The sequence below is a fragment of the Aulonocara stuartgranti genome, assembly GCF_965226115.1.
Source record: "Aulonocara stuartgranti genome assembly, chromosome: 22".
NCBI classification, from domain to species: Eukaryota; Metazoa; Chordata; class Actinopteri; order Cichliformes; family Cichlidae; genus Aulonocara; species Aulonocara stuartgranti.
Window position 1 is genome coordinate 8,681,804 of NC_138957.1, and position 26,802 is coordinate 8,708,605.

At 40.3% G+C, this 26,802-nt stretch overlaps 1 protein-coding gene and 1 long non-coding RNA gene across 2 annotated transcripts in view; both read right to left on the reverse strand.

The window, feature by feature from the left end:
* Positions 1-26,802, reverse strand: part of LOC309698359 (uncharacterized protein) — a 204,096-nt gene that overhangs the window by 137,874 nt on the left and 39,420 nt on the right. The gene's annotated exons all lie outside the window — the stretch shown is intronic.
* LOC309699653 lies at positions 19,066-21,236 on the reverse strand. Its single transcript, XR_014274423.1, has 4 exons — positions 20,503-21,236; positions 20,206-20,313; positions 19,880-20,087; positions 19,066-19,716 (listed from the first exon to the last, which is right to left on the reverse strand). It is a non-coding gene; the product is annotated as an uncharacterized lncRNA (long non-coding RNA).

The window sequence follows — 26,802 nt, forward strand, 5'->3', positions numbered from 1 at the left end:
TTTACGAATAAATTCTTTACAAATCCTACCATGTGAATTCATGGATTTTTTTTTCACATTCTGTCTCTCACAGTTGAAGTGTACCTCTGGTGCAAATTACTGACCTCTGTCATCATTTTAAGTGGGGGAACTTGCACAATCGGTGGCTGACTAAATACTTTTTTGCCCCACTGTAAGTATCTGAGGCTGAGACCACAGGACTGTGGACATGTCCTTCAATGCACATATTAAACAAATATGTAAGACTGCGTTCTTCCATTTGCGCAACATCTCTAAAATTAGAAATATCCTGTCTCAGAGTGACGCTGAAAAACTAGTTCATGCATTTATTACTTCCAGGCTGGACTACTGTAATTCATTATTATCAGGATGTCCAAACAACTCACTGAAAAGCCTTCAGCTAATCCAAAATGCTGCAGCAAGAGTACTGACAGGGACTAGAAAGAGAGAGCATATTTCTCCTGTTTTGGCTTCCCTTCATTGGCTTCCTGTTAAATCCAGAATTGAATTCAAAATCCTGCTCCTCACATACAAGGTCTTAAATAATCAGGCCCCATCTTATCTTAATGACCTTGTAGTACCATATCACCCTATTAGAGCACTTCGCTCTCGCTCTGCAGGCCTACTTGTTGTTCCTAGAGTATTTAAAAGTAGAATGGGAGGGAGAGCCTTCAGTTTTCAGGCCCCTCTTCTGTGGAACCAGCTTCCAGTTTGGATTCGGGAGACAGACACTATCTCTACTTTTAAGATTAGGCTTAAAACTTTCCTTTTTGCTAAAGCATATAGTTAGGGCTGGACCAGGTGACCCTGAATCCTCCCTTAGTTATGCTGCAATAGACATAGGCTGCCGGGGGATTCCCATGATGCATTGAGTTTTTCCTTTCCAGTCACCTTTCTCACTCACTATGTATTAACATACCTCTCTGCATTGAATCATATCTGTTATTAACCTCTGTCTCTCTTCCACAGCATGTCTTTTATCCTGTCTTCCTTCTCTCACCCCAACCGGTCGCAGCAGATGGCCGCCCCTCCCTGAGCCTGGTTCTGCCGGAGTGCAGGACAGACAGACAGGTGACAGTCTCAGGTGTAGACACTGCTACAAAACAGCACAAGAGAAGGAAGATTTAGTGTTTGTGTTATTACGAGTGCTCAACAAGAAGAGTTCCCAGCTGGTACAGTCGACACATGTGCAACTCCTGTGATTAAAGCATCTTTCTTTCAGCTTAACGAGTGAACCGTCAGCTCGTTCAAACACACGTTAAAGTCCGTTTTGCTCGACACCACCGAACAGAGGCAGCAATATAACATAGCTAACATTAACTGTCCAGTGAATCCTGCTTGTGCCGTGATATTCAGGACTGCAAACTGTCACGGGGTGGAAAGGGACAAGTCATCTAAGTTTGTCTACTGTGCATGTTTTGCTGCGTTTTACCTTTTTAATGTTTTGATATTGTACACTGGTTTGTTTTTATGAGTTTTACTGCATGTTTTAATGGTATTTATTTGGTGACTTGTCCTGGAAAGACTCCGCCCCTACCTGATAATAAACTGATCACACCTGCGAGAGATCCGAGAGAGGCCAATAAGAGGGCCTGACAGACCACAGGAAGGAGTTGGACCGAGAGGCTTGAGAGACGGCCAGGAGTAAGTGGTGCCAGGCGGCGGCGGCGGCGGCGGCGCCTGCAAGCCGAAGGGGCTGGTGGAGCTTGGCGTTCAAGAGGAGGACGGACAGCACCAGCGACTAGGGACGCGGAGCGAACAGGCGGACGGCAGTAGTAACGAGAGCCCAGCTTGTGCACTGCGGGAGAGCAGAGGCGGCGAGACAGCTGGTGCCGATTTGCAGTTTTAAAGAAGCGGCGGGCGGAGTTGAGAGCTCTGCCCACCTGGGGTAAGTCTTCGACTTAGCCCCTTTTATTGAATGAAAATTGCCGAAAAGAATAGTGACTGCCGCTCCCTCCCTTTCTTCAGCGTACCAGGACGCGGAATGCGGGGAGGAAGGCGAGGACTCCGCTGGGTTTCCCTTTTACATCACTTCGCTGGACTTTGTTAGTTCTTTGTGACTTTTATATCGTGGCGGATGCCACTGGACTTTTAATGTTGTGTTTTATTGCTTTTTATTGTGTTACCCCTTTTAATTCATTTTACATTTTTAACTATTTAAATATAATAAATTATATTTTTAATCTTACAGTTTAAATTGTGTGCTTCCCTTGGCAGCTCCACTGCTCTGCCCGTTTTGAGGAAGGTTTCCTTCCTTTTAAAAACACAAAACATCTTGGAAATAAAATCAGCCTTTCCGCTCCGTTACAAAACCAAACAGCATTCACTGACTTTCAGCTTGTTGTGTTTGTGGATATATGCCTGACTTTAATTATCCATAAAATCATCACATTCTCTGTAAGATAAAGGTCAACTATTGAACTGCATATATTTTAAAGTATTTTAAAGCCAATTCCATTTTCCAACAATAGCGGCCACTTTTAAGTTTTAATATTACTCTTATTATTCTTTCTGGGTGACAAAAGAAACTTTTAACATATTTTCAGGCAAGAATGTAGTTGTGCAAACTTCAAGTATCTGCTTGGTTTATCAAGACATTGCATATTTGCAAAAGTGCTCCGACGTTTTCGGAGACGTCTGTTATCTACCAGCTCGATAGCTAGCCGGGAGCTCAAGGTCTACCTCACTCCAGTCTACCTGAAGGTCTACCCGACCTTCTGAGGACCCAGCCCACGTAGACCGCAAAGGATGGGTCCTCAGGAGGATGCAGCCTATGAATTTGGACACCCCTACCCTTCAAATTGGGACAGCCTTCATCACGTCACTGGGACGAAACCGGCCTTAAAATGCTTGATCTCGGGGGTCCGCTAGGGGGCGCGTTATGGAGTAGACGCGCAAACCACGAGATCTCATTTATCTGTTAAATTACTTTATGGTTCACCTATTGTGGCCCAATTCAGAGATTTCTTAAGCTCTATTAAGAAAGTCAGCATTGTTTTAGCTGTTGTTCTTTCCGTCTTTTTGCCTTATCTCTAAGTGAAATGCCTCCTAAGCAGTCTGCTAAAGGAGCGCAGGCTAGCTGCTCAGGGACCGCTAGCAAAACTACCGTTGACCCAGCGACACTACTAGCTTTCCGCGACATTGTCAAAGAAGTGATTCAAGAGGAAAATGACAACCTACGGGACGAAATTAAACGAGCCATTTCGCCCATCCAAACCACTCTTGACGAATGTACTGAGAAGTTGGGCGAACACGAAGAAGGCTTCAATAATCTTGGCAGGCGGCTAGAAGTTATGGAGACATGTTTCGCAGATCTGAGTAACCAATACAAGAAGTTGCTGCTGAAAACGGATGACTTGGAGAAGCGGAGAAGACGATGCAACTTGCGTATATTAGGAGTGCCGGAGGGAGCCGAACAAGGGAATCCCACTAAATTTGTTGCTGATCTGTTGCACGTTGTACTGGGTGGTCCCGGCGGTTTGGAGCAGGCTCCGATCCTGGACAGAGCTCACCGGGCGGCGGTTGCGTTGCTGACGGAGGGAGGACGACCGCAGCCGTTCATTGTTCGCATTCATTACTACCAGGAGAAGGAGCGGATACAGCGCTTAGCCAGACAGAAAGGCTGGCTGGAGTTTCAAGGGAAGCAGATCTTCATCTTTCCTGACTACAGCGCCGACCTGGCCAGACGCCGGGCTGCTTTCAGCGAGGTGAAGGGACTACTACGGAAAAAAGACGGAGTTCGCTATGGTCTTCTTTATCCTGCCCGGCTTCGGATCTCGTTTAATGGAGAAACACAGGTATTCGACTCTCCTAAAGCAGTGAAAGATTTCATTGACTCCAAGTTTGAGTCATCTCCCGAATGACATTTCATAAGAACCACCGGGACTTTCGTACCATCGTGACTATATTTTTGTCAATCAATAAACGGACGATCTTTGGTTTAGCTTAGTTTCATGTTCAATGTTCATTTAGAAATCTCAGATGTTGGTGAGTTTGCCCTTGTTTCCTGGGAGGTTAACTATATTCCAGTACTTGTCACTTAAAAGGGACTCCGGGGTCAGCTTTGATGAGAAGTGAAACAGGTCCGTTTTTCGGTTACGGGTAAATGCGACGTGGGAGTTTTTCTCTTTCCTTCTCTTAATTATTTTACTCTATTATGTTGGACTTTGTGACTTTCTAATTTGAATATATTTTGGACTACATGTGTGATTCATAGTTCAGATGCTTCATGTGGGGCTGTGGTTATGAATAAGGTGAATAGGACTCTTAATAGAAGCTGGGGAGCTTTGGGAAATTGGTGTGTGTCGTTTGGGGACAACACTGAACACGGGGAGGTGGGTGGGAGGGACTTATCTACTTCTTTTTTTTCTTTTGTTTTTTTTCTTTTTTGTTGTATATTATTTGCTCAGATTATTGTTAACAACAACATTTCAGTGTGCACCCATGATAGGATTGGTATTTGCGTTTGGAACCGCCTTTTTCATCATGTACTTATATGGTGATGACTTCTGTTGATGACACTTCAACTGCTGTGAGTAATGGCTGCCATGTTAACTTTATTAGTGAAGGGATTGAACCGCCCAGTGAAACGAAATAAGGTACTCTCTCATCTTCTTTATCTTAAAGTACATGTAGCGTTTCTTCAAGAAACACACCTTAAGCATACAGATCATGCCAGATTAAGACGAAATTGGGTTGGACAAATTTTTCATTCCAAATTCAATGGTAAAGCCAGAGGTGCAGCAATTTTGATTAATAAGAATACTCCGTTTATAGTCTCTCACACAATAGCTGACCCAAATGGTCGCTATGTAGTTGTGACAGGGTCCCTGTTTAATACTTCACTTATTTTAGCAAACGTATATGCTCCGAATTGGAATGACTCAACTTTTTTCAATGACTTTCTTAATTCCCTTCCACAGATCAATACACACCAATTGATCCTTGGAGGGGACATGAATACTGTTATGGATCCAGTACTAGATCGCTCCTCAGATAAAAGACTTCCACTCCCTAAATCCTCATTAGTGTTACAGTCATATTTACAAACCTATGGGGCTGTTGATGCGTGGCGATTTCTCTACCCCTCCACTAAACAATATTCCTTTTTTTCTGCAGTGCATCAAACGTATTCTCGTATAGACTACTTTTTTGTTGACAAAAAATTGATTCCCAATATCAAGACTTGTAAATACAATAGCATAGTAATATCTGATCACAGTCCACTTGTTTTGGAACTCGGCTTCCCGGATGAACCCTTTGTGCACTCCTGGAGACTCAATCCTCTTTCTTTGTCAGATAAGGAGTTTGTGGAATATCTTTCCAAACAAATTGATATCTTTATAAGAACAAACATTACGCCTGGCATGGCCTATATTACGGTTTGGGAAAGCTTAAAAGCATTCTTACGGGGCCATATTATATCATACTGTTCATATACTAGAAAACAGAAACGGAAACGTCTTTCTGAATTGATACACCTTATTTCGCAATTGGATGAGCAACACTCTACAACCCCCTCTCCAGATTTGTATAAAAGACTAACGTTACAGACTGAATTTAATTTAATCTCAACCCAGCAGTCAGAGTCTATGATTCTTAAATCTAGAGGAAGATGGTATGAGCACGGAGAAAAAGCATCTAAAATTTTAGCACATCAGCTTCGTAAATCAGAAGCAACTCGTATAATCCCTGAAATTAGGACTGAATCTGGACATGTCACCACTACACCACAAAAAATAAATGAGAGTTTCAAAATATTCTATTCCAGTCTCTATTATTCTGAATCTTTAAACACGCCTGGACTGTTTGAGGCTTTTTTTGATGGAATGACAGTTCCGACTTTAACCCCGGCATTCAGAGACCAATTGGAGGAGCAAAATACAGTGGAAGAAATTAAATTGGCGATTAGCTCAATGCAGAATGGCAAATCCCCGGGTCCGGATGGGTATCCGGTTGAATTTTTCAAGACCTTTAAAGACAGTTTATCACCTTTATTACGAGACATGTTCATTGAGTCATTGGTTTCAAAATGTCTTCCCCTAACGCTTCGACAAGCGACCATCTCACTCCTATTGAAGCCAAATAAGGATCCATTAGAGTGTTCATCATATCGTCCTATATCACTCTTAAATGTAGATTTAAAAATACTGTCAAAAACACTTGCTCTCAGGCTAGAGCAATATCTACCATTGTTAATTTCTCCAGATCAGACAGGTTTCGTGAAGGGTAGGCATGGTTTTTTCAACCTGTGCAGGTTTTTAAACATATTACACACCAAGTCAACTACAACCCCTGAAATTGCCTTATTACTCGATGCTGAGAAGGCATTTGACCGGGTGGAGTGGGATTATCTGTTTTATACTCTACATAAATTTGGATTTGGCCCTAATTTCATTTCATGGATTCAGTTACTTTACTCCTCACCTATGGCACGTGTTAGAACAAATTCGTTATTCTCTTCTTATTTCCCACTTCTCCGTGGTACGAGACAAGGTTGTCCCTTATCCCCTCTTCTTTTTGCATTATCAATTGAACCACTGTCGATTAAACTGCGAGCTGACAGTTGCATTAAGGGCATCTTCAGAGGTGACCAGGAGCACAAAATATCCTTATATGCTGATGACCTCCTGCTGTATATGTCAGAGCCTTTATGCTCTCTTCCCTGTGCTCTTGCCATTTTTGAATGTTTTGGTAATATTTCAGGTTATGAAGGATATAAAAAAAAACAACAGCAATAGAATAATATTAAACACAAAGTGAACCCGTCTTCCTTCATTAAATAGGTTCTTTTAGATGTTAAGGAGGAATTGACTTAACCAGGCTGGCGGAGAATGAAGACAACCGGACACCTGCTGCAGATGGGGAATCAGTGAACTTTTATTGTGACAGAGACAACCTCTCAACACAGCTCACATCAAGAGATTCCTAATATTTGCTGTGAGGATGGGTATATATTCTCTAAAACTTACAGGAGGGGGTTGTGAGGAAAGTGCTGCATTAGCAGAAAAAACAACTCCATAAAAGGAAATCGGCCTTGGGTGTTCTAGTCTCTTCGCTTGCAGATATCTTGCACCTGCAGGATGAGGCGATCGCTTCTTATCGCTCTCAAGGCCAAAGTCGTGAGCACATTTTTATTACACAGTTGCACAGTAACTTTAAAGCTGAACAATATTTAAAGCTGAATAATGTTTGATCAGATTATATTTTCTTCAGTTACAAGTTGAACCTGCATAAAGTGAACTTCTCTGTGTCAACTCTATAGCCAGAAAGATTTCATTTTCGGATTTTCAATTGAACGTTAAATCAGGGTATGTGACCTATCTGGGGGTTGAGGTTACCCACTCATACAAAGATCTTTATGAAAGAAACTTTGTCCTGCTGCTTAAAAATACTGAGACAGATCTTCAGAGATGGAACAATTTACCACTGTCATTAATTGGCCGCATCAATTCTATCAAAATGAACATACTACCCAAGTTCCTTTATTTATTTCAATGTATCCCATGCTACTTACCCAATAAGTATTTTATAACACTGAATAAGCATATCTCTGCATTTATTTGGAATGGCAAAAGTCCACGAATTCGTAAAGATTTCATGCAGAGGACTAAGCCAATGGGTGGATTAGCCTTGCCAAACTTTCAGTCTTATTATTGGGCAGCAAATATTCGTAATATGCTGTACTGGATGAGTAATGTTACTACAGAGACTCCAGCTTGGCTCCAAATTGAGTCATCCAATTGTGGCGAAATTTGCCTATCAGCTTTGTTGAGTTCAGCTCTCCCATTAGAACTATACACCTATAAACGTAACCCTTTGTTGTATGACTCGCTCAGAATCTGGGTGCAATGTAGGAAAAGGTTGGGGTTACACTTAATGTCAATTAAAGCACCTATCTGCTCAAATCATATGTTCCCACCCTCCATGATGGACTCGGCCTTTAAAATATGGGAAAGTAATGGCCTTAGAAATATCAAAGACCTTTTTGTAGATGGGATTTTTGCCTCATTCACGCAGCTCCTGAAGCAGTTTAATGTTCCTCGGCAACCTTTTTTCCGCTATTTACAAATTCGTCACTTTGTAAAGAGTCGATTTCCTTCATTTCCGGAACTACCTGAGGAAACTTCTTTGGATAAAATTATTAATATAAACGTTCATAAGAGAGGGGCGATTAAAGAAATCTATGCTATACTATTAAATCTTCAATCTCCTTCTCTCTTCATCCTTAAAGCACAGTGGGAGAAAGACCTTGGGATGACTATAACAGATGAGCTCCGGCAATCTTTTCTCCAGAGGGTACACTCTTCTTCGATATGTGCCAGGCATGGGCTCCTTCGATTTAAGGTCCTACACCAGTGGCGGCTCCTGAAAAAAATCTCAGGGGGGGCAATTTTTATGATATCGACTAAAATGACCCATTTAATGAGTACATCAAACAACACAATTTTAATTTAAATTTAAAATGAACAACCATATTGGAACCAACTCCGACAAAAAGTCCTGTTGTATGCTTTTGACTTCTCCTTCGTTGCCTGGGTTAGTTGAATTTCGGGCTTGTCAGGTCCCAACTCTTTAACTTGCAGTTTTTCTGCCATTGTCCTTCTGGCAAAAGGGTAGGTTAGAAGCGATCTAACCGAATTTGGGGGAGGCTGTGCCTCAACCGTTAACAATACCGCTGCCATCGTCTCTCTCTGACCTTATAGCTCACTTAGGCTACTGACTGAGGTAAAATTCTAGAACAGCAAATCTTCGCGCGTTTTCTGCAGGGGCGCAATTTTAAGCGCCCCCAAACCATTTAATTCAGCGACGCTGATAGGTCAAATATTTATTATTTTCCCCTGGCAACCATTTAATGATAGGCTATTTCGCTGCATATCAAGGGCGCTTTGACGAGCGCCCCAGAAGAAGAAAAACACCGTTTGTTGGTTGAACTTTAATGAGTCAGCTGGTGAAAATGTTAAAATACGCCTGGCTGTATATGGGCACACACATAGTAAAACTATCATTGATGAATTTTTTAAAAATATATATTTTTACTCCTCCACATTTGGGGGGGCGGAGCCCGAGCGCCCCCTATGGGCCAGCCGCCACTGTCCTACACCGATTACATATCTCCAAGGAAAAGTTAGCCAAGTTCTATCCAGGAGCTGACCCTCTGTGTAACAGATGTAAAGCAGAAACAGGTTCGCTCCTTCATACCTTTTGGACATGCCCCAATCTTCATAACTATTGGGTGTCTATATTTAACACTCTGTCAGAGATGTATAACGTTAAATATGATCCTTCTGCTCTAACGGCTATCTTTGGGGTGATACCTCAAGACATCACTTTGCCAAAATGCTATTCGAATTTTATTGCCTTTGCTTCACTTATCGCAAGGCGCCTTATACTTTTAAGATGGAAGCAGGAAGCTCCTCCCACACATGAACAGTGGCTTGCGGAGCTCATGAGGTTTTTACATTTAGAAAAGATGAGATATACACTGGCAGGTTCAACCGCCAAATTTCTTAAGGCATGGCAGCCATTCCTGATGTACATGGAAACATTTAAAATGACCACCTTATCATGACCGGATGCCATATCTCTATATCACTATCATAGTTAACTGTACACTGAATGTCCCTTATACATTTTATTTTTATATTTGTTTGTTGTTGTTTGTTTGTTTTTTGTTGTTTTGTAGGGGTTTCTTTGGTTTGTTTGTTTGTTTTTTCCTTCTCTATTTCTATTATCTTTTGGGGTATTGTAACTACTGAACAGCAAACTACTGTATGTTCAATGTTTTGTTGTTAACATGCTGCTGTGACTGAAAATAAAATTTATAAAAAAAAAATTAAAAAAAATGCTTGATCTCCATTGCTTGATCCTTTGAGGAATTTCCTCTACTCTACCACATGGTATAGTCAATGTAATGTAACACAAGGACCTGTGCAGACAAAACAAGCAATCCCAGCCATAAACTGCTCATAAAGGAATTGAAAAGGTGAAAAGGAAAATAGCAAAAATGATTGTTTTAGATGCCAGACATCAAGTATAAGGTAATAAATGAAGCTTATGCTCCCAAATGCTGCTGGCTAAATCTAAGCTTTATCACTCTGTCAAGCTGTTTGTGTCATCACTGGTCCAATCACCTTCTCCCACACCTCTCCAGGCCAGCATTCATGGCAATACTTTAAATCTCACTGCACATTTGTCATTCTCCATTGCAGATGCCCTTGTTCCCATCTCCATCTCTCTTCACTCCAGCTCCATGCAATCCACCTACATCTCATCGTACACCAACCCACCCAACCAACATCATCGTCAAGTATGCTGATGACACCACCGTGGTTGGGCTCATCTCTGATGGAGATGAGACAGCGTGCAGGGTGGAGGTAGAGAACTTGTCCTGCTGATGCTCAGAAATAACCTGAAGATGAACGTCCTTAAAAAAAACATAATGGTCCACTGTCTGGGCCGGGTGGATTCTGTCTCCACCTTCAGTTCTGGGCAACCCCCTCTCTGCTAATGTCACCCCAACCCACAACACCAACACCCTGGTAATGAAGGCCTAATAGCAGTTGCACTTCCTCTGTGACCTGATGAAGAATCATTTGTACCGGAAGCTGCTGCTGGCCTTCTACCACTTCTACCAGTGGAGAGTGTGCCCTTCACATTCCCGGGTGTTTGGTAAGCATGGGCAACTGAGAACTGGAAGACTCTACAGAGGGTAATTAACACTGCCCAGAAAAACACTGGCTGCCCTCTGCCACTGCCTCCTGCCTCAGAAAAACCAGGTCCATCCCAGGTGACCCCACCCACAACCTGTTTGACCTGTTGCCCTTTGGTTGGCACCTCATGTTAATCAGGTCCCACACCTCCAGACTCACAACAGCATCTTCCTTTGGGCCACTCAGACTGTTAACAAACACTATCCCCTCACACCCCACCCACCTCACCTATCTGAGCCATGGTCTAAATAACCCTCAGGCCACTCACATACGGACTCTATACTCAGACTAAGTCCTTTTACACTGTTTCCAAGCACTTTTCCCTCCATAGTGTGCTTTACTCAGGTTATGTATATCTTCCTCTAGACTGTATATATTATAGTTGGCATGGATCACACATAATTTCATTGTACATGCACAATGAAAATAAAGGGCTATTCTGTTCTATTCTACATGGAATTATTCTATATGATATGTATCTTTACATTTAGAGAATCAAATGTCCACAAATTAGATTTTTATTAACATTTAAATTACTAATTAAACTAGAGGCAACAGGCAAGCTGCTTTCACCTTTAAAGAAAGAAAACAACACAAAACCCTAGGAGTTGGTCACTAAACTGAAAAATAAGTTAAAAGGTTAAATCAACAAACAAACAAAAAAGAGCAAGCAGTCATCACACACACAGCTCACTAGCTGCAAACCAACAAGGCTCTTTGCACTTAGGTATTCCATGTTAATTGCTGAGTAGAGTCAGGTGAACAAAAAGTGTGACAATTGAGGCAGGAAAGATGCTGGGACACACTCTCACAAGGTCAAATTCACAGGAGGCCCTGCTACAGCCATAAACAAATGAAATGAATTTTTTTGCAGTACTCTCTCAGTGCTCTCCCAGTGTTATGTTTGAATGTGTTTTGTTGCTTTGTTTTTGTTGTTCTGACCACCTGTTATCCACATAAAGGATAAACCAAACTAGACAGGACCACTTCTTATGCTGGCTCAATTCAATTCAATTCAATTCAATTCAATTCAATTCAATTCAATTTCTTTATTGTCCCACAAGGGGAAATTAGTTTAGCAGCAGAAGGATAAAAATAAACAGAACAATACTATAAAATAATAATAACAATATTAATGATAGAAAGTTCAAGGACAATTATTTGCCATTAAGGAGACAAGTCGCAGTAGGGATAAAAGAGACCTGGAGTCTTTTGGTCCTCCTCGGAGGTACTCTAAAACGGCGGCCAGAAGGCAAAAACTCAAACTCACTGTGAAGTGGATGGTTCACACAATTAATAATAGAATGAGCCTTTCTAAGCACATTTCTATTGTAAATGGCCAAAAGTCCATCTTGCCAGCGCCCTGAAATTTTGCTAGCAGTTGTGGACAAGAGATATTTTATTTTGTATTCTTATGGTGACAGTTTATAGTCAGAACTATCATTAATCAATCATTTAGCATTGTCGAATCAGTTGACAGAATAATCTTTGATTTATAGCTATGTCAATCTGAGCAAGATATTAATGTACACAGATTATCATCACTTTAATCAGTCTATTGTTGTTCTGTATCATTCTTTCTATCTGCTTAAGCTGTTGCACATCATTGTATCCACACCACTCGAGCTGGTGGGTCCAGTAGGGCCTATTCCATTCACTTGCACATATTCAGGCGAATAACAACATGCACATAGTTATGTAAAACAAGCACGTTCACACACACACTTATTAAGGACAGGGAGGTCGTCTCAGGACAGTCTCTCTTTGCACATACTTTCACAAAACTGCACAACATAATACACACTTGTTTGTTTCTAAAGTAGCAGTTGATGGCCATATAAGGAGAACTTCTTGAGTTCTGAGAACTGACTGATACTTATCATGTGACTTGACGTCATCATTGCAATAAAAGCCTTGTGACATGGTTGTTCGGGGGAGATCAGCTCTGAAAGGTTTATGATGCTCATCTTCCCCACATATATATGTGTATAATAAAAACCACTATTTTGACATCTACTGAGGACCATGCAGTCGTTTGTCTCCTCCTCAAAAACTCGAACCATGACACAGTTTTTACCAGAAGTCCCAACCGATTCTTATTCTTCACCATCAGGTTACCAAACCAGGCAGCAATACAAAAAGACATCACAGATTCGATAAAACTTCTATAAAACAAAGACAACATCTCAGATGAGACTTTAAAAGATCTCATTTTCCTTAAAAAGAACAGTCTTTGTTGAACTTTTTTAGTAGTGGCATCAGCATGAGATTCAAAACACAGTTTATGGTCAAGTACCACACCTAGATATGTATAACTCTCAACGATCCCAATATCGGCAGTTTTAATGATAGTAGGTAATGAGCAATAAGAGGACTTCCTAAAATCAATAATCATGTCTTTAGTTTTTGACACATTAAGTGAAAGGAAGGACTCATCACACCAATTCACAAAATCATCTACAACCTGTCCATGGCCTGACTCATCCCCCACTAGAAGACTGACGATTACTGTGTCGTCAGCAAATTTCAGGATGTGTCTGTTTGTGAAATTGCTGCGACACTCATTCGTGTACAGAATGAACAGAAGAGGAGAGAGGCAACAACCCTGGGGTCATCAGAAAATACATGATTCACCCTCACACATTCTGACCTATTGATCAGAAAGTCTGTCACCCAGCCGACCAGACTAGTGTCAAGCTTGAAATGATTGTAAAGCCTGTCCGCAAGTAAGAGGGGTTGAATTGTATTAAATGCAAACGAAAAGTCAGCAAATAATAATCTTGCATGGGTGTGGGGGGCCTCAAGATGCTTATACAAGAGATGCAGGAGTATGACAGCAGCGTCCTCCACACCTCTCCCTGCTCTATAGGCGAACTGGAAGGGGTCAAGATGGTGTTCAACCTGCATTAAAATCTCCTTCTTAATTATCTTCTCAAATGTCTTCATCACTAAAGAAGTCAGAGCCACAGGCCTAAAATCATTCAGTGCCTTAGGAGAACTGCCCTTAGCAACAGGAACAATCATAGCATGTTTCCAAATCTTAGGTACTGTCTGTAGCTCTAAAGAAAGTGAGAAGATATGGTGAAAAATCCCACACAGCTGATCAGCACAAGTTCTCAGTAGCTGTCCACAGATGTTGTCAGGTCCAGGACTCTTGCTTTCAGTGTGTCTAAAAAGATTAGCTACCCCCTCTCATCAATACAAATAGATGGGGGAGTGATAGTCTTTTCCCTCAGTGTGCTGGTCTGCCTAGAACAGTCAAAGTTCTCAAAACGAAGGTAAAAACTGTTAAGACTGTCTGCCAGATGTTTGTCAGAGGTAAACCCCTCTAAGGTAATGCTACTTTTACCTTTCGTGTGTAGCCCTGCCATTATTTTCATACCAAGCCAAGCTCTTTTCAGGTTGTTACTGCTGAGTTCTGCCTCAATCTTATTTCTGTACCTCATCTTAGCGATCTTTATTGCAGCCCTCACCTCCTTCCTCAATATTCTCATAGTGGGAACGTCTCCCTCGTTAAAAGCAATTTTCCTTTTAAGAATCAGATCCTTAATATCTTTAGAGAGCCATGGTTTGTTATTAGGGAAAGTCTTAAATTCTCTGACTGGAACCACAGAGTCTTTGCAAAAAGAGATGTAGCTACACACCACATCGGTGAGTTCATCCAAATCAGAAGTGCTCTCTTGAAACAAGGACCAGTCAGTGCAATCAAAACACCCCTGAAGGGCAACACAACTGTCTTTTGTCCAGACATTAGTCCGCTTCACACAGGCCTTCTCCCTCCTAATCACAGATCTGTAAGCAGGGAGGAGGTGAATAACATTGTGATCCGAAGAACCAGGTCCAGGTCCAGCCACAGACTTATATGCCGCCTTAATTGGTCCATAACACAAATCCAGCGTTTTGTTATTCCTTGTAGGACAAGTGACATATTGAAAGAAATTGTTCAGTGATTTCTTAAGATTACAATTGTTAAAATCACCAAAAATAAAATTAGGAGCATCCGGTGAGAGAGTCTGCAGATTGTGTACCACTTTAAAAATGGCATCGGCAGCAACTTTAACGTCAGCCTTAGGATGAATGTAAACAACAGTGACAAAAATTTGAGGGAACTCCCTCGGTAAGTAAAAAGGCCTGACAGATACTGAAAGGAGCTCGATGTCAGGAAGACACAACCGCTCCCGCACAGTAAAATTATTACACCAGCCCTGGTTGATATACAAACAAACCCCTCCTCGGTGAGATTTGCGTGTTACTCCACAGTTCCGATCCAATCTGACAGGGGTCCCAAAGCCGCTGATTCGCAGTGAAGTGTCACTGTCCATATCGGTCAGCCATGTCTCGGTAAGTGCCATCAGACAAGCCTCCCTGTAGATGAAGCACATTTCCTTGTAATTCATCCGTTTTGTTCCTAAGAGATTGGACATTGGCCAGAATCACAGAAGGCAGAGGAACACGATTCTTCCTCCGAAGTTTTCTTACATGCTGACGCACGCCGCCTTTCTTTCCGCGTTTTCTCAAGCGGCGGGGCTTTCCAAAATTAGTCTTTGACCGGTAAAATAAATCCTCACCAAGAATCACATCTGTCCGAGCATTAGAAGAGTCGTACATTGACAAACAGGACCACCGTAATCCAAGTAGTTCCTCGCGTGTATAAGTGATTGTCAGTGAGAGTGAATGACTCCAGGTGAATATCGCCAACAACAATAAAACTAAGGTGACAATGACTAATGTTTGGAGTTTAGTCTGTTACTGTTACTATTTTTACCATTTCTTCTTGGAGCAACTGCAATCCACGTTATTTCCTTGGGGATTAATATTAAAGTATTCTGATTCTGATTGTTTCAGGATACATGCCATTATCCAATGACACATCTGCTTACCTGCATCTTTTGCTCGTTTCTCCTCCTCTTCTTTTCTCTTTTTTCTAAACTGAGCACCTGATGGGTTTCAACTTTTCTTGTCCATCTTCCATTGGTTTTAATTTCGCACTTCAGTATGAATATAAGTCCCCCAACTCGACGATCACCACAACATAACCTAACAGACCTACACCTTAGTTCACAGATTCGCTTTGTCTAAGGTGTATTTCTGGGATTCCACACAACCCAGGATTCAAATCATGAATCCATAATGGGCTTGGATTTACAACATTATAAATGAAATGTGCTCTATTTGGAAGCAGCAGCCCCCCCTTTCGACGTGTGTGAGACTTTAAATCATCAAACTGTAAATTGTAATTTGTGGGGCGATCGTGGCTCAAGAGTTGGGAGTTCGCCTTGTAATCGGAAGGTTGCCGGTTCGAGCCCCGGCTTGGACAGTTTCGGTTGTTGTGTCCTTGGGCAAGACACTTCACCCGTTGCCTACTGGTGGTGGTCAGAGGGCCCGGTGGCGCCAGTGTCCGGCAGCCTCGCCTCTGTCAGTGCGCCCCAGGGTGGCTGTGGCTACAATGTAGCTTGCCATCACCAATGTGTGGATGACTGGATATGTAAAGCGATTTGGGGTCCTTAGGGACTAGTAAAGCGCTATATAAATACAGGCCATTTACCATTTAAATTGTTACTGACCCCTTTACCCCTAGTGCTAAAGTGTATATTTATTTTCTTACTCTTCTTATATTTATTGTTTGTTTTCTTGCACTGCTGTAACTGGAGCCTTATCATCTCGTCTCTCTATATACTGGACTGTATGTAGCGGAGATGACAATAAAGTTTACTTTGACTTCAGCAGCAAGCAGGCGCACCGAGGGCTCTCGTGCTCACTTTTCGCGTAAAGAATTTCGAAAAAACATCGGTCCAAATTATAAGTCTGTATTATAATGTTTATGTTTTAATGTTTTATTATTATCTGTAATATTAATGTTTTTTCCGCCGATGCCCGTGATGCCGTGAGGCTGGCATGAGGTTGCAGACAGAGTCAGGTTGAGAGTGGATGCAAGGCAAGCTTTAGACACAAGGAGACGAGGTAAGAATGCAAAAAGCAATAGCTAAATAACAAGGAATTGTGGCCGTGTTGTTACCATAGGTACCTGATGGACTAACGAAGGAGAGATGACCATGCCGAGCTTAAATGCAGCCATGCTGATTGTCACTGAATGAGGAAGAGGTGAGTGTCCAGGATCCCACCCAGGAATGGAAAAACACCAGCCGCTCACTCAGCCCTTGACAGTATTTAATCAAAGGTGTGAAATATGTACTTTTTTGAGGGGACCAAGCTTTAAGGGGTTTGCCGGTTTGATCCCCTGCTCTGTCTGTCTTGGACGTTGTGTCCTTGGGCAAGATACTTCACCTACCACCTACTGGTGTTGGCCATTAGAGGCCGATGGCACGATATGGCAGCTTCTGTCAGTCTGCCCCAGGGCAGCTGTGGCTACAACTGTAGCTTGCCTCCACCAGTGTGTGAATGTGAGAGTGAATGAATAGTGGAATTGTAAAGCACGTCGAGGGTCTCAAAAAGCGCTATATAAATGCAATCCATTATTTTCGACTGATGAATGATCTATTATTTAATAAAATTAACGAAATGGTTATAAAACATAATTTGTGCAATAACATGTGCCATCTGTATATATCTGTAAATATGGGTTTTTGTTAAGCATCTGGTTTAAAGATGGTAACAAATGCCTAACATTTGCTTTCTTTTGTCACATTATTACATTCAACTCAAACTCTGTATTGGCTGGACTATTAATTTTTCATAGGGTCAGGGTTGGATAATTTGTTTTTTGCTTCCTTACCAAATTAAATCATCATACACAAAATTTGCATTTTGCATTTACTTTACTGTCTAATATTGAAATTAGTTTCACAATCTGAAACATATAGCATGTAACAAATGCAAAAAGAAGAAAGATAATCTTTCATGCCACTGTTTATGTACAAGGTTGTTTACTGCAGTCTGACCTTTGACCCTCATTGTAAGCTAGAGTATATGAGTGGTTGGTCACAGGATGAAAAACGTGTCATATCAGACAGCAGTATCAGTCAGAATCTGGAATAACTCTAAACCAGTAAAATATAAGAAACAGATTAGCCTGAAATTGGAATTGATTAATTAAATGCCATTAATTTAATGTAAAACACATCAAATACATTATTTATTTCTGATTTTATTTATATTATATATTATAATTATATTATATATGTAATTAATTATAAAATCATGAACAGGATATATGCAGGTAAACTGAGGGTCCGTCGAGCTGTCATTGAATGCCAAAATTAATTAAATAACATGTCATTAAATAATTAATTGTGGTCAAATAATAATAATATATAATTAATTAAAACATGCAAAAATATGGCGATCGTGGCTCAAGAGTTGGGAGTTCGCCTTGTAATCGGAAGGTTGCTGGTTCAAGCCCCGGCTTGGACAGTCTCGGTCGTTGTGTCCTTGGGCAAGACACTTCACCCGTTGCCTACTGGTGGTGGTCAGAGGGCCCGGTGGCACCAGTGCCTGGCAGCCTCGCCTCTGTCAGGGTGGCTGTGGCTACAATGTAGCTTGGCATCACCAGCGTGTGAATGGGTGGATGACTGAATGTGTAAAGTGCTTTGGGGTCCTTAGGGACTAGTAAAACGCTATACAAATACAGGCCATTTACTAATAATTAAATAAAATTTGATATGAATAATTTATTAAATGTCTTCAGAGTGGCCATTTATTTAATTATTCAAATATTATTTAGGTGATTTGCATTTTAATTAATTAATAAAATGTTTAATTATTTCATGGCATGTTTATTTAACTAATTGGTACCACTTTACAATAAGTCTCCCCTTATAGATGCTAATAAATAGTTTATAGCTATATTATTAATTAATCTGTAAATGCTTTATAAAACATTATTAATGGTTTATTATGCATTAGTTAAGGGTGAGAAAAAGAAAAAAAACTGACCGGTTTCTTGCCAAATAGTGAGCCAAATGTGTTCACCTATATATTTCATCTAGAGTTGCTATATTAAACATTTCAGACTAAGTTACTATCCTGTAAGCACAATCAGCATTTGTAAACATATTTTTTATCATATAAAATTGTACTTCATAAATGCATTATAAATATCCACAACTATCAATCGGAGCTTTGTTGTACAGTGTAAAGCATAAAACCATTTATTAATGAATAATAAATATTTATAAATGCCACATGGGAGACTTATTGTAAAGTGTAAAGCATAACACCATTTATTAATGAATAATAAATATTTATAAATGCCAAATGGGAGCCTTATTGTAAAGTGTAATTCATAAAACCATTTATTAATGACAAATAAACATTTATAAATGCCAAATGGGAGCCTTATTGTAAAGTGTAAAGCATAACACCATTTATTAATCACTAATAAACATTTAATTGCCAAAAGTGAGTCTTAAATGTATAATGTCACCATTTATAACACTTAGACCTAAATTACAATCAGTGCTTGAAATAACATTTAACTACTGTCAAAAATGTATTGTAAGAGTAACACATGTAACATTAAATGTGTTTTTTAAAACACCAAACAGTCACCCACTCCAGAAAAAGTTCATGCCAGACTGGTTCAAACTGGAAATATTTTTTGTATGTCCTTAAATAAGCGTCCCAGTGGTCCATCAGGGTGTCGCGAACCAAGCCAAGATGACCACTCAAGAACCATCAGGTGTTCCTCCAGCAACTTCTCAGTGCGATTTGCTCTTAGTCTATGGACATGTCCTTTGATGGTCATCCAAGCCCTTTCGATATGCTGTGTATGACTGCCAGATTGAGGATCTACAAACCACCTGCTGTGATTTACAGTGTAATGTCTGTACCCTATGTTTGTCAAAACATTCTTGTAGGCTCTCCACTCATCACTGATAATGGCACTACCCAACTTAACATGCTGTCTGATCAGAGGAACAAGGTGGCACCTTGATCGTTTTTCAACAAGTTTTAACACAAGCCTTCGCCTTTTGTCTTTAATTCCCATCATTCCAAATACCCATTTCTTCCTTTTCCATGCATTTCCAAAGCGTCCACGTGCATACTGAAAACAAAAAGAATAAAATTAAACAGAATATCTACAAAGAAACATTCAAAAAGATGGTTGCTTCTACTAATTTTTTTTACTTATGGTAAAGGTTTCCATGTTTAGAGGACACATTCAGATCTGCATTGATTCTAACAAACCTGTCTGAGAGTTTACCAACCTTTCGCTGATGACGGAGACAGCTTTCATCTATAACCACAAATTCTCTGTCACCACCAAGACGGTGTCCATTGTTTATTCTGTGTCTTTTAATTGCACGTATACAAACATGTCGAATGTGTCTTGCCATGCTACTTAGTGTTCTGGAGCTGCCAGCCACTTCATCATCGATCATATCTATTTGTCTGAGCCTGAGCCCTTGTGAAAATCTGTGATAGAAATCCAGGCAATTATTACTTTCTGAGGCCCTAATTTTATTTCACAAGTCTCGTTTTGGTGTTCAATTATGAAAGGTGCATTACTATTAATGTCTACATCTACATATACCTGTAAATGAACTTCATCCAACTGAAAAGAGATGTTTTTGATTTCTCAAAGAGGGAGCCAGTTCTAATTGTTCTGGAAACTTTCCTATGACTTGCTCTTTTGCAGCACCTGAGAACATACAAATGAGTTAAGTAAAGAAATGGACCCTTAAACAAGAGAATTAATTGAAAAGATAATCACAAAATTAAGTATGAAGAAAATAATAATGAAAAGAGGTTAATGCTCCCTCTTGCATTGATAACCGAAATATTTTGTTATATTTACTACATGCACTACATTATCATGCATTATACATACCACATATATTGGTCTTTCTTCACCACGGAAATCATTTTCATCTTATGGTGACAAACAGGACATCTAAGCTTCTTTTTTAGCAGGTGTTTCTTCTGCAGCCATTTAATGAGCCTTAGTGCCTTATATTTAGTTTGTTTTCCTTCTATTCTGGCGCGCAATCTCATTCCCATAGACATTCTGGTGGGAAAAAATGAGTAATTTATTTTATTATCACCTCGAAACACCGTAAAATACTCTATGGGAGTCTAGTGCAAATCGGTTCAGAGTTAAAGAACTTCACATGCTATATAAAACAAGCCCTATAATCAAAAATAGTCCCACGCAAAAAAGAGGATTGTCTCACCTGTTATAATGTATCTCCGACTAGAGCTGGGTGATATATCGAGTTTTTAAAACATATCGATATATTTTTATACGAGATATAAGATGTGACAATATCCTTTATATCGATATAGTCTATGTTACGTTATAATTATAGTTGTGAAGCCGCAAGTTTGCCTCTCTTTCGTCTACTTTTGTCTCTACGCAACATTACTCCTCCTCGCCTCTATCCTTCACTGAACACAACTCCCCCTCCTCCCCCATCGCTTCACGTGCAGGCAGCGACAAGATGGACACGGCAAATCTCCGTTAACGAGTTACTGCGCATCGCCCCATGCGTGGGGCTGGACGGCGTCAACGTGTTAACGAGCTAACCATGCTAACGAGCTAACCGCGCTAGTCCCTACGGGCTGCATAGTCTAAAATCCTTTCATTCTCTCAAAAGTTGACAGCGCGCCTTATGTATGAATTCTGGTTGTGCTTGATGGACGCGAACCGATTTTATGTGGTACGCGGCGCTCAGCAATCTGTCAAAAATGTTTGAGTACGATTTTGGTCAGCTACGGAGCTGCACCGCTTGATAGATTGTCGGCGCATTACGGCTACCGAGGAGCCTCGCGGAGTGATACGTACTGTGCTTCAACGTAATATTACCGTATTGTGTGTGTATAAGGACCATAAATAGCACCTGTAAGAGACGTGGTTATGAAGTGGATTTCAAACTCCAGGCTGTCAGTCACGCAGTAAAACTTGGAAATAGAGCTGCTGTGAAATCTGTCTGTCTTTGTTATTACGCTCAGCGTCTTTTAGTTTACATTTTGACTGCCCAATTGTGAGCTCTTTGTTATGCACAAAAACAACATTGTTTTATTTTATTTATGGAGCATTATTATTTAATGAATGCTCATAATTTATTTTTGAGTAATTTTTCATGTACATCTGTGCTGTATGTTAATAAAAGTGCCTGTGTGACATCTGGGACACAGCTTTAACTAAGAACTCTCTTTTTGTTCTTACTTTATGGCTTAAAAAAAATATCGAGATATATATCTTATATCGCCATCCAGCTAAAAAATATCGAGATATGAATTTTGGGTCATATCGCCCAGCCCTATCTCCGACTTTGTTATGTAGATCTAACCCGCTGGATTCATGCTAAAGAAATATGTTCTGCCGCCAAAGGGAGGGAAAACAAATTTAATTTAAACGCAGAGGAGCTTATACAACCATCCAATCACAGTTAACTTTATTAAGGAAAGCCCCTCCTCTCAGAGCGCGACAGGCAGTGGAGCGCTCTGGAAGGTCAAGCCAAAGGGGCACGAACAGAAACACTGAAGGCGCTCGTTCAAGTTCTTGCGCCATGGATGGAGCAGAAGATAAAAATTTGTGTGCGTCTGCGACTTACACAGTTAGCACACGTTCGAAGAGATACAAAAAGCAGAGACTGGATGATCTAGATTGCACTAAGCCAACGACGTCAGCAGTTAGACATGAAGGTGAGTATAATGCTAGCTAGCTAGCTACCGAGCCATTTGGCTGCTAGCTACAGTGGCTAACTAACATCACATAACATGTGAATAGCTCTATTACTATTGGTTACTCCAAACGATTTATATCACTTAGTTGTACAGTATATTTTTAGTTTTGTTTATGTGCATCATTAAATTTATATTAATAAATGGTTTTATGCTTTACACTTTACAACAAAGCTCCGATTGATAGTTGTGGATATTTATAATGCATTTATGAAGTACAATTTTATATGATAAAAAATATGTTTACAAATGCTGATTGTGCTTACAGGATAGTAACTTAGTCTGAAATGTTTAATATAGCAACTCTAGATGAAATATATAGGTGAACACATTTGGCTCACTATTTGGCAAGAAACCGGTCAGTTTTTTTTTTCTTTTTCTCACCCTTGACTAATGCATAATAAACCATTAATAATGGTTTATAAAGCATTTACAGATTAATTAATAATATAGCTATAAACTATTTATTAGCATCTATAAGGGGAGACTTATTGTAAAGTGGTACCAATTAATTTTATCACTCCTGGACCTCCATACATAAGTGCTGTAAATTTCAGTAATACTGAAGAGTATGTTCCTTTTTTCCCCCCTGTAGAAAATCCTAGAAAGCCTGTAGTTAATCGGGCAGGAACTAGACTGCATTACTTTGCAAAGTATTAGAATACATATGACATCCACAGCTCCTTTAAAACATCCTGAGATCCACTGACACTACTGCTATTATTAACTAATCCTGTTAGTTAATGGGCAATCCACCCCCAGACCCAGGAGATTGTCCCCTTTCCTCTGGGGTGAAGACAAGTACACCTCCCTGGAGCCAGCTCCCCTGCTGATCCACATTGGCACTACAGAAGCTTACATGCATACCACCCTGAACAAGCCCGCTCCCATCAGAAAAATGAATTCTAATAACAAATATCAATTAATATCAATTTATTTATGGCTATTTGCGTGGCAGCACGGTGGCACGGTGGTTAGCACTGTTGCCGCACAGCAAGAAGGTCCTGAGTTCAATTCCACCATCAGGCCGTGGTCTTTCTGTGTGGAGTTTGCATGTTCTCCCCGTGTTTGCGTGGGTTCTCTCCGGGTACTCCGGCTTCCTCCCACCGTCCAAAGACATGCAGCTTGTGGGGATAGGTTAATTGGATAATCCAAATTGCCACTAGGTGTGAATGTGAGTGTGAATGGTTGTCTGTCCCTATGTGTTGGCCCTGCGACAGACTGGCGACCTGTCCAGGGTGTACCCCGCCTTTCGCCCTATGACAGCTGGGATAGGCTCCAGCGCCCCCCGTGACCCTGAAAAGGATAAGCGGAAGCGAATGGATGGATGGATGGATCAATTTATTTACACTAAAAATGTAACTGCAGCTCAGGTTTATCCAGAACAACAAAGTTACAGTAGTGGTATGAAATGCAGTAGTAATATACTCAGTGCATGGCGTCCACTTTGTTGGACATGTAACTAAATTAGCATAGGATAATTTGCACCATCTTTTATGAAAAGAAAGTAGAAAATGCTGTCGCCCAATTCTTTGTGCCGGACCATGCGACCATTGATTAAAACAACAGACAAAGTTGTGCAGATCTATAAATGTTAACTGTAACTGTGTTTTCCATTCCATGCCATAACTTCCTGATATAGTTATAGCTCTTAACAGTTTTCTAAACTCACAGCTGAATTTTGAGCATTACACCGCTGGAACAAAACTATTTATTACTGAGTTGCTGCCTTCCATAAAAACACAGAATGCTTGATAAGCTCAAGATTATGATCTCTATTAACTGATAAAAATGTGATTAACTTTCTTTATAATCAGTGTTCATTAGTAAAGTCCTTTGCTGTATTGCAGTCTTAGGATTAATTTTTACTTCAGTAAAGTTCTGCTCGAATAAGTAATGGATGGAGGGTATTTTACTGCAGTCACAAAAATCCTAAACAGGGAGTAGGGAAGGAGTTATACAGAAGCTAAATATAATAAATACAATTTATGAAATGTTATATGCTATTGGACAGACTTACTTAAGTCAAACTCTAATGAATACATAGTGCTATTCACAACTGACAGTCACAAATTGACACTGTGCCTCTCACTAAACACAGTAGCTTTTAAATGTCCAGAGAAGGCTTTTGGCTCCTGCAGACTTCAGTAAATCTGACCCTTAATGGTCCTTATTGTTTATAATTGCAACCTTTGTATTGAATGTATATGTTTCATAGGCTTTTCTTCGTTAAATGTCCTGCATAAAACAACAGAGCATGGTGTGAAAAGTTAGATGGGTGTTTTGCAGTCCATCTTCTACTCAATGAAAATGTCATTGAGGTCAAGAAAAATAGGTTAGGAATAGGAGATAAGAAGAACTTTTGGCACTCACCCAACTTCCCACCACTGGCCAATAGGAAGCCAAAAACGTTGTGGTGACAATGACTCTGCAAAAGAAAAGAATATGGATAGAAATGTATAATCCTATGTTGCTGTTCATTTCTTCACTGCTAGCTTTGTGTTAGCATTAATAACTGTGTATAAAATAAATAACCTTTTTCCATACGGATTTATGTTTTTGTTCCCTGATTGATAAGACTTGGAACAATTTATTAACAATCAAACTTGCATATTCTGATTACCTGGGGCAGTGAATGTCAGCTGGTGGCCTGCAGGACACACACAGTAGCGCACAGTTGTGGTTTCAATAACATCAACAGAGCCACCTGGGCCAGAGGCATCACCTTCCTCACATTAGCTTGTAAATGGCTAATTATGCTTGGAGACTGTCCAGGCAGCCTGCAGAGATGTACTTGTTATCCTCTCTTGTTCATTTGAAGTTTGGTTAGTACTATGAGTATTGAGATGTCAGAGCAACAGTTTGGGCCTTTTCAGGGTATGCCCCCTAGTTGCTTGCTGCAGTACAGTTAATGTGAGTCTGTTAATGCTGACAAAGGCTAACATGCAATTGGTGCCCAAGATAAAATATAAATTTTATTTTACAAGAGCATCTGACCCTCACAGTATCTGCTGAGAAAATTTTAGCCCATGGACAAATATAGTGGATGACTCCTGACCGAGGGTCTAAGTTGGGGTTAGATATACACACCTATATATTCCATGAAAAAATGCGAAGTTAAAGGATAATTAGAATATATTTACATTATTATTATGCAAATATATTTATAATATATTCGGCTCAAAGGTCACATCACACTGTTCTCCCCTACATGGACATGAATACGCTGCTTTTATAAGTTGAAAGTGTTAGTTGAGTCTGCTCGACTCCAACACTGGTCCTGTCTTTACTTGGTCAGTACTAAGTTAGGCATCACTATACAGTGCTATCAGAGAGTTATGTAAAACTATTTCTGGCTTGACACAAGTGGGTAGCTCTGCATCTTTGATGTGGAAGAGATTTTTATGTTGGATGCCCTTTCAGACAACCCCAAAAGGCCATGTGTATCTCCAGCTGGAATCAAACCAGCAACCTTTCAATTGCCAATCCAATGTGTTAACAACTACACAATCAGTGGTGCACTATCAAGTAATAACAATAAATACATTTTCATAAATTACATTTCATAAATACATTTCTTCCTGACATTGCTGGTTAGTCAGTGTGTCTTGGAGTCTGACTACCATGACTGTGAGTCAGATGCATAATGGACAAATACAAAATGTGTAAGATAAACATACCTCATCACACATTAATAAGCTGAGAACCACAGTAAGAAAGCCAGTAAGCAGCCTTCTTTCTCAGCCAGATGTCATGAACATATTTCATGAAAGCTGGATGAAGGATCGTCACCTGTTATGAATCAGACGAATCGTTAAATCCTAGTTTTATTATTAAAACTTCTCTTATCTTTTTGAAGTGAACGCACAATAAAATACTTTAAATCAGCACCACGGTGGCTAAAGGAAGCCACTATCTATTTTTGGTCGCATGGCTTTGTTCACGACCTTCCAAGCGCATAACTGTCAAGTGTGAGCGACTGGGAAAAACGATAACAATACCCGACAACGCCCAAAGTAAAAGTTTAGGTGCAGGTGGCTTGTGAAACGGCTTGCACATTTGTAGCAACGGTGGTTCGGCTAAAGCAGGTTAATAGTAAAACCAACTGTATATGAGATTTGCCAGTTCAATGAGTAAAATCAGCTGACTTTGTGGCCTGCCTGAATTAATGGTAGCTTAAAGTTATTACTGGATTTCTTTGATATCAATATCCCTGATTGTTAAGGTAAAACTAAAATACTCCTTGTTAGCTTTCTTTTTTGAGTTGGGAATACAATAACGTTAATTCAAAGCACAGCGTTATTTGCTGAATGGTAGTGATGGCCCGCTTGTATGGGGTTACAACGATGCAACCTTAAAACTAAACTGAAACAAATATTGAAACTGAAAAATAAAGTCCCACCGATCGTCGCACAAGCTGCTCCATCTGGCGATCAGGCAGCTG